The sequence below is a fragment of the Schistocerca americana genome, chromosome 3 (genome assembly GCF_021461395.2).
Source record: "Schistocerca americana isolate TAMUIC-IGC-003095 chromosome 3, iqSchAmer2.1, whole genome shotgun sequence".
NCBI classification, from domain to species: domain Eukaryota; kingdom Metazoa; phylum Arthropoda; class Insecta; order Orthoptera; family Acrididae; genus Schistocerca; species Schistocerca americana.
In genome coordinates this window covers 955,877,366-955,886,924 of record NC_060121.1, presented here as the reverse complement: position 1 = coordinate 955,886,924, position 9,559 = coordinate 955,877,366, and positions in this window count along the sequence as shown.

Genomic DNA, 9,559 nt, shown 5'->3' with positions numbered 1-9,559 from the left:
AAACTTTTTCTATAGCTTCTCCCTTCAATCGTCACACAAATGCATGATCACAGATACTGAGATTTTCGCAGAATAATATATCAATATCGAACCAATTACATGTGGAAATATTGAAATAAATTTTCGCTGAACAGAAAAACATCAAACCAGTCAACAGTGGAAAGGTGATTGCATTTGGTGATAGACATGTAAATAGATTACTCGAACGAACTTGCTCTACTGGTGTCAGCAATTTATCGTACGTCGCTAGAGTAATTGGATGTTCCCTGCGATTGGAAAAATGCACCCGCCAGTTCCGTTTTCAGGGAAAGACGTCACGTAACTGTAGGCTTGTTTCAGTAACTGCAATTTCTGTAGAACTATGGAACATTTTTTATGTTAATTTCTACAGATGGTAAATTTTATATTGCTACACGTGGTCCTTTCTTGGAGCGAAGAGTAATGGGGTGCTAAATGAATGTAGCAGCGGACGTACCCACCGCTACATACTGTAAATTGCACTGGAACGTTCAGATGCCCACGTGGATATTAATCCTTGAATACATCATACAGGTCGTTTGGATCTGGCAACTTTTCTATTTGTCGATAAACTGTCTTAAAAATTGTTTATTTTATTTTGTGCACTGTATAATTCTTGGAAATACAAGTAACTTTCTTCAGGAGAAACTTTATTTAGTGCGAGTCAAATTAATTATTTTTATCTTCACTGATTTTCTAATGTCTGCAATTCGTGGCCTCGCGGTGGCGTTCTCGCTTCCCGAGCCCGGGTTTCCGAGCTCGATTCCTTCGGCGCCAAGGATTTTCACCTGCCCCGGGATGACTGGGTGTTGTTGTGTCGTCTTCTTCATCATCATTCGTCCCTAGTACGGTCGGAGGAAGACAACGCAAACCACCTCTATTAGGACCTTGCCTAGTACGGCGGTGCTGATCTCCCGCATCGTTCCCCTACAGCCTGTCAAGAAGCAAAGGACTTCATTTCCCTTTCCAATTTTCTAATCTCACACGTCTAATGTTACAGGTGTCTTGAAGACGCCTCAGTGAGCAAGCGACCTGTCGTATAGTTCGTCTTTGATGTGAATGGCACTTTATGTTGGCAAGGCTACTGACAGTAATTAACAATTTGACACACCTACATTCATCACTGAAAAGTAAGAAGTACTGTACAAGCTGCAATAGAGTATTCTTTTGAGAGGTAACTGTCTCTTTGTGCTAACATTGTTTCAGGTTAGCACCAGTTTCGTAACAAATAATTGTACAAGATACCCTTATCCTTTACTTACAACATTGTTTTCATATTGCGTGTTAAAAGTAAAAGAACGAGAGCTTAGGGAAATAAACGCTGTTTTTGTCAGCACAAGTGACCAGAATTTTGAATAAACAATTACTGAATGGGTTGAAAATCACGCTCTCAGGTAAATGACAGTGATTTAGACACTGATGGTCCCCAGGATAATAAATCCGCATCTTCCAGCATTCAAGTGAAGACAGATACCAAAGGGCTGATTTCTTTATTGGTCATAGTAGAATTCATTGGAGTGAAACGCCTCCAACATGCAGAGAATTCGAGTACACAATATCATGAAAATTACAAAAAAAAAATGGTTCAAATGGCTCTGAGCACTATGGGACTTAACATCTGAGGTCATCAGTCCACTAGAACTTAGAACTACTTAAACCTAACTAACCTAAGGACATCACACACATCCATGCCCGAGGCAGGATTCGAACCTGTGAAAATTACACCTGAACTGGTAAAGAGTAGTGTAACTTCCGCTCTAAAAATGCGTGGAACTATTTCATATCGCTAAGAATGTTACAGGAGGTCTTGCATTCTACTCATTTAGAAGCTAGGCACATTGATAGTATCGAGAAAACAGATACCAGAACATTGCATCTGAGGAAATGAATGTATTTTTTGGTCCTCAACAGACAAAACCTGTTGTTTCTAGTACAGTAAAGACAATAATAAAGACATTGAGAGGAACCTCAGTACTACAATGGATAAATTTTTCACAAGTTTTTGGTTATTTGAATAACTATAGCGAGAAAAGGTTACAGAAATGGAAACTTTGATGCAAAATAGCAAGAAAATGTCAAAAGAAAAGCAGGTTACTAAGTCTGTAGAAGTTTTATCCTCATCGTATGACAACTGTAGTTTATGTACCCAGAAAGAACGTAAGTATCATACTGCTCAGTTCTCTGCATCACAGTGCCACAGTAGATGAAGGACGTAAAAGGAAACTAGAGATAGTCTTATTCGATAACAAAACTAAAACAGGAGTTGTTTTCTTGATCAGAAAGCATAAATTCAAGGGACAATCTAGAACATACCTTTTGATCTAAGCATAAAACTAATGATGTAGTACCCATAGGCACGATACATTCTCATATGCAAAAGTGATTCTAAAATCCACACCTCCAAAAGAATGTTCTGCAAATTATGGACCATCGTGGAGTTACTCGCCAACAACCGAAGATTGCATGAGCTGGAAGATCACTAAAGAGAAGATATTCCGTGTACCCACATAGGTCAAACAGAAAAAGTGATTAAACCACTAGCAAATGCACAAAAAATGCAAAAACATAGCGAAATTATTTGTAAAGTGGATATTTCTCAGGAGCAGCACTTCTGGTGAAAGCCCTGTAAAACTGAAAGTTTGGTGTTTAACCTCACAAAAACTTATTTATGATACTGTATTTCATCTACTAAATTGAAGTCAAAATATTATAACAAATACTTTGTTTATTCTGCGTCAGCAAAATTGTAATTTGATAACACTGTTTTAATAAATAGTTTTTTGTATTTGTTCTCAGCTACGGGTATTAGGGGGTCTCTCATGCATTTTTGAGAGTCCATCTCCTCATGCATCAAATGGTTCGACTCTTCGCTGACGACAAAGTTGTATAAAGTAAATTCAAGTTGACAGAAAATTGTTGCAATACATTTAGGAAGCCTTTAAGATGATCATCATTTGTGCATAGACTGGGTCCTCGCCCTCAACTTTAATAAACGTATCGTACTTCATAATATCAGACGGATGTATCCAATTTCATCTTAATACACGATAGGTGACGATCAGCCAGAACCGTCACACATTCCTCCGTTCCGATTTAGAGTGGAGCGAAGGATGATTGACCTTTAATGCAACGTCGCTGCCGGTTATTAGAGAGGGTACAGAATTTAAAAATATCTCCTCCCGAATAGTGAGACACAGACATTAAGACAAAAATTCAAGAGAAGCGTTAAACATCGAAGAAGAGAGTTTTACGACATATTGTTCACTAATCCAAAAAAAATTCGAAGAAATTCTATCTAATGCCTAACAACGACCTGGAAATACAGAGGAAGCAGAGTAAATTGCTCTCACACCAAAGACGAATGAACACTTAACACTTTTTCCCGTTTCAATTTTTTCGTTAGTTTATAAGAAAAGGATATGTTCGTGACGACAAAGGTTGAGCCTTCAGTTCCACTATTTCAGAGTGTTCTGTCAACAAATTTGAGCAGAAGAATAAAACAAAACAAACTGTGTTTTCAGTTGCGATTAATCTTAACGAAAAGGGTAAGAAGCTTATAGTTTCACAACTTCTCGGAAAACATCGTTATTTTCTTCAATAATGAGTTGTTCATGACGTTCGTGCATTCCATTATTATTGTATCTGGATGGGCAGCAACAACAGCCGTCTAGAAGGACATCAGATAACCAGCTTACTACGTCACGGAATCTGATCCTAACAAATGGACGCCCCAGAAAATTTGTGACAGACAGCAGAATGGATGAAGGGTGGAACAAAGTTAGATAATCTGCAGACGGTACTTTTGTCCCGGCTTTAATTAAATAATTTTGCAACGGACTTCCGCTGACTGCGGGAAACTTTTTATTACTAATTAGCGTCCATTGTACTCGCTGGCACGAAGAACTAGCAGCAAAGAAATCGCCCTACCCATCTGCGAGATCCTCCGCCTGCTATCCTGCTAAAGCAAATTATCCAAATGGATTGCGTGACGTGAAAGTGTTAGTGTTTAATTTCAAGTGCGTCCTATGTTACAAAACCCGGCTGCAAATTTTCACTATATTACGGGGACATACCCCTAACCTACAAACTGTGGGTCATCTATATAGCTGCATGTTGTTCTCTGGAGGAAACTAAAAATCTCTTTTGAAACTAGGGAAACACAACAGTTTATTCTGTGTAGAGAAGCCATCAAAATATAGAAACAGGGGGGCTAATGTTGACAAAAAAGAAGAAATCATGAAACAATGACATATGGGCAGCTGTTCCACAGAATCGATATACAAGTGTTATCATTGAAAGACGACCATCAATAGTTTAAGTCTTATGTCTCACAAGGATTACTTCTACCGATTATGTGTGAACTTCGACCACTTTTTTTAATTTATTCCCAGCTCCTAAAAAAAAAGAAAAAAAAAGAAAGAAAGGAAGAAAACGGTGGAGCCCTCCATGCCCACACCGGCATGATGCATGATGGCCAACTCAAAAGGTCTGCTGCCATCTCTGCTTAAAGGTTAGTTTTCACTTAAGTGAGGTGTCGTAGGATGTGGGAACTGCGATGTTTGCGTACGTCTGGTTAAGGTTAACCATTAATACGCGTTCATCTGGAGATAGATTGGGTCGAAGTCGAACGAAGGGTAGCAGTTTGAAGGACAGAGGAAAAAAGTGCCAAGGCAAGAGCCAAGGGAAAAAAACCTCTGCGATAGTTAGGTCGGGTGGTAAGAGCAGTTTCGGATGTCTTGCTACCTGCGATAGGTCGTGCAAGGGTTGGCTTTGTTAGTAGCGGGTATCATGAATGTCGATACCTTTGACGTTGTGCGGTGGTGTTGCTCGGCGGCTGCCGCTGGGTGCCGGTGTTGATCTCTCGTTCAGTGTCAGCAACCTGCAACAGTTAGGTTTATCAACGTTTTTGTGTCCGATAGGTCATACATCGGATGCACAGTGTAGGGTGATCTTGGCGAATTGTTTGTGCGTCAGTGGGTGAGCTCGTCGGTGTCCCTGCTGTTGCCTGTTGGTCAGTTCTAATAGCAGCTGGTAATTTCCAGTCAGTGTTGCTGATATGCAGGGGCTTGCCGACGTTTGTCGCTTGTCGGTGTGTGTTACCTTTCCATAGGTGGTTATGCCCTACTAGTAGTGTTTTTGGCCGCTTGTGCTTCCACCTATGGTTGTGATCGTAGTTTCCCTGAGTGAGGATGAAAGGATTGTTCGAGTGTCTCGAGTTCCTGTATAGTCGTGTGGCGTGTTTTTGGAATACTTCCTTGAGGGTTTCCAGGCGGTATTCATTGCGAAGATCCACGATGCGTGTGTAGGGTGGTGCGTTGCTAATGATTCACAGCACTTTGTTCTGTATGATCTGCAGGCGGAGCAGTCGTGTAGGAGCTGCATATCCCCAGACGGGAGCTGCGTATGCCATCAGAGGTCTAATCAGTGTCATGTATATGGACCTCGACACCCTCCTATTCAGTGTACTTTCCCTGTTGAGCATTGGGTAGAGCTGTTTGAGCCTCGCGTGCGCTCTGTTTACAATGTACTCGATGTGGTCCCCCCATGTAAGTTTCCGGTCCAGCCAGATACCTAGGTATCTGACTTTCTCTCGGAAAGTAGTGTCATCTATCTACTGTGTTGTTTGCGCAGTAGTTTCGGTCTGCGTGTAAACAGAACTGCTTCGCACTTGTCGACGTTTACTTTAATACGCCATCGCTCCAACCAAGACTCGGCTGTTCTGAGTGCTGTCTGTATTCGTGAATTAATGTTCGAGACGGTTTCCAATTTTGCGCAAGGATGGCGATGTCATCCGCGTAGATGGCTAACGTCGTGTTTCGTGTTGCTGGGAAGTCGTTAATGTACAGATTGAACAAGATGGGCCCTAGGATGCTTCCTTCGGGTACTGCAGCTTGGATGTCATGTTGTGTTGATTATTTGTCCTGCACGTTAGTGGTGAAACACCTGTTCGTGAGATATGAGCGCATGAGACGTACGAGTCCGTCCGGGGAACCAGCTTCGCTTAGTTTGTGTATGAGGTCGTTGCTCCAGAGACGGTCGAAAGCTTTTTCGATGTCCCGGAACACGGCCCCTGTGGCTTTGTTCATGTTGTAGCCGTGTGTTATATATTCGACTACGCGGAGGAGTTGTTGTGTTCTCGAGTGGTGATTCCTAGACCCGAATTGCTCCGCTCTTAGGGTGCCATTGGCGATGCAGTGCCTAATGGTACGTTTTAGTATTACCTTCGCAACAATCTTGCTGAGCGAGCACAGCAGACTGATGGGTCGGTAATTTTGTGGAAGGGAGTGGTCTTTCCCTGGCTTCCTGAACATCAGGACCTCGGCCGCCTTCCAAAAGTCAGGGAAGTGTTTAGGATGGCATTCGTTAATTGTGTAAGGTAATCTACGGCTTTATCCGTGAACTCCTGGAGGACACGATTTTGAATGCCATCAGGCCCAGGGGCTTACCTAGCGTTGGTGTGCTTGATGATAGCCCATGTGATTTTGTTTGTGCTAGTGCGTCTAATTTCGTTGCGCGTGGGCTGGGCTACAAGTAGTGTAACCTCCTGGTCCGTTTCAAGTGTGAATACTGGATCTGAGGGAACCAGATTCGGCATGAAAGACGCTGTAAGTGTTGTGGCCATAAGCTCTGCCTTCTCCGTCGCAGACTAAGCTGGGCCGTCTGGTCCTTGTAACGTGGAAATGTAATGTTTGTCCCTGGTGAAGTGTAGCTTCCACACGCCAGGACGTGTGGTATCTAGCCCAGTGAGTTTCTGTCCCCATTGTTCGTTTTTGAATGTTGTATTTTATCCCGTATTATGCCATTTATGCCACTCGCCAATTTTGGACCCTTCAGTTAGCAAGACCCACCTCTGAAGATGACCAGCGCAGCTCTGGACGAAACCTAAAGAACGAAAATGTTTTCTGGACAGCGACGACGTAACCCAAAATATTCACCAACTATTGAAGAGTACATTCCTGCGTCCAAGCCATGCTTACACTGAAATTACTTCGTCTCCAAGTTAGAGTTTTAGTGTTCCCATCCAAGTTCCGCCTATATTTTCAGCCTTACGTTACACATAGAACATCACAGATGAAAACATTTTAATTTTAACAGATTGTGTTTCACACAGATTTAGGCAGACACAAGAAAAACTAATCTACTGGTAGTGGCAGTTATGAAAGCCGCTAAACCAAACCGAAAACGTCGGGAAGAAGTTGGAAGTTATGTGGATCAAGGGATACGCTAATATTAAATACAATGTATCATAGATAACAGTGAAGACTGCACATTTCAAAATATCAAACTACTGCCATATGACATGAAGACTAAATCAGACAGAAGAGGAAGACGCCATTGCGAAGACACACATGAACTATTGAACCACGGGAAGAGGAAACATTACGGACAACTATAAACGACCATTCTCTCAAAGTTCTAGCTCCATACACTTAATGCGAATAAAAAACTTACGAACTGCCTAATTTCTATGAGATTTAATTACGAGTCATTCCCTAGCTGTGAATCGTAAGAAACACACCCTACTGTTGTGAGCTCCGTGCCAGGTTTTAGATTACCTATAAAAATCATCATTATCTTTAACAGTTTCCAGTCTAGGCTGTGTCTGTTTCATTGATCTCGTTCTTATTTCTCTCATTTTCCTCTATCACACTTGACACCTTGTACCTTCTACAGTTGTTCACCACCAGTCCTTATTCCGCTATTTGGTATATCTTTCTTTCTAGTTGTGAACAGAATCTCACGTTTTTCTGTGTTAGATTTAGTACCATACTGTCTCATAGTTCCTTCGCAAGCATCCAGCTATTCTTGAATCGCCTCACCCCCGTTTTCCCAGATCATCAAGTCATCTGCGAAATTCATTGTTTCATTTTATCGCCGGCCGGCGTGGCCGATTGGTTCTAGGCGCTTCAGTCCGGAACCGCGCGACCGCTACGGTCGCAGGTTCGAATCCTGCCTCGGGCATGGATCTGTGTGATGTCCTTAGGTTAGTTAGGTTTAAGTGGTTCTAAGTTCTAGGGGACTGATGACCTCAGATGTTAAGTCCCATAGTGCTCAGAGCCATTTTTTTTTCATTTTATCTTCCCCAGTTTCTTCTGCCTTAGTCATTATGTTATTGAAGACCACACTAAAGAGGGGTGACAGCGTCCTGCCCTGTTTCACACCACTTGTTAACTGAAACCAGTCCGTCCTTTCGTTTCCGACTTTCACACAACTCAGAGCTCCACACTGCATCTCATCCACTCTGCTTTTTATCTCCTTTTCCACTGCTTCCCTGACCTTTCTTCTGCGGATGCTATCAAATGCCTTTTCACGAGATCTGTGCCGAATTCATAGTGGTCCTGGAGCTGCCTCATTGCAAATATGAGGTCAACATTTGACCTTCCAGATCTGTCTGAACCCATGCTGTTCCTCTCTCAACTTGTTCTCGCCCATTGTTCGGATTCTGATCTCTAGGATCTTTTCATGTACCTTGGCACAGTGTGATATTAGCGTGACTCCCCTGTTGTTTCTATCCTCTCCTAAACACGGTCTTTCGCGAACAATGTTTGGCCCCATGAATTAACTACTAATGCGATTTGACTGAAAAATTTATAGAACGTCTCCTTGACAGGGAAGGATTATTCTATGCAACGAGTTGCAATAGACATAGCAAAGTAATACTGAATTTCTGCAAATCAGAATACTAGTAACAAACATCTGACTTTGAATGAAAAGCGTGATAGCAATGGGGCAACGGCAATGTGGCGTGCAATGTGCATGTTGAGCCATGTTATAATTACAGCACACAAACGTAAGACGTCAAATAATAAGACGACACATCGAATGAAGAAGCTACGACTCTGCGACCGGCGTCAAACTCCGTCACCTGTCGTTTGTTTGGAAATATCATACACACAAAAGCGTAACGTAATTTTCACAGTGCTTGGTTCTAATGTTGAGACTAGCATCATAAGAATTGGCGAAAGTTATCACCAATGCTGAAGGCAAGTAGTACACCCTATAGTAAGAGAAACTTTCGTAACTCCTGAGTGCGATTCAGCGTTAACTCGTCTAAGAAGGAAAATGCTCACAAGGAAGAATGCAACGTCTCTCGTAATCTCATAGCAAAGCCTCTCGATCCTAGTACAAATCTTCCTTAAGATTTTCCTTTACTTCCTCTTTTTTTTTCATTCCGCACAGGACCTTCCTCTTTCCCTCTCGTGTGGAGGTTACAACAAAGTACTTTTTTCGGGTAAGCTTCAACCCCTCCTCTCATTACATGCCTGTACCCTATGAAACATCGTTTTTCCACCTCTTTGGTGATGCATGTGGGAGTTTTCATTTGCTCGCTGGTTTGGGATCTTCACTCGCCTTGAAATTCTTCAACTTCTACTTAGAAAATTCATTTGCACTGCTACAAGTTTCTTCTGTCTGGCTTTGTCAGTACCCAGGAGTTTTCTCCATATAAACAAATGCTTTTAACTGTTGATTTATATAACCTCGTTTTTGTCTGTTTCTTAATTTTATCTGACCAAAGTATGAGATTCTGCTTATTGTATTA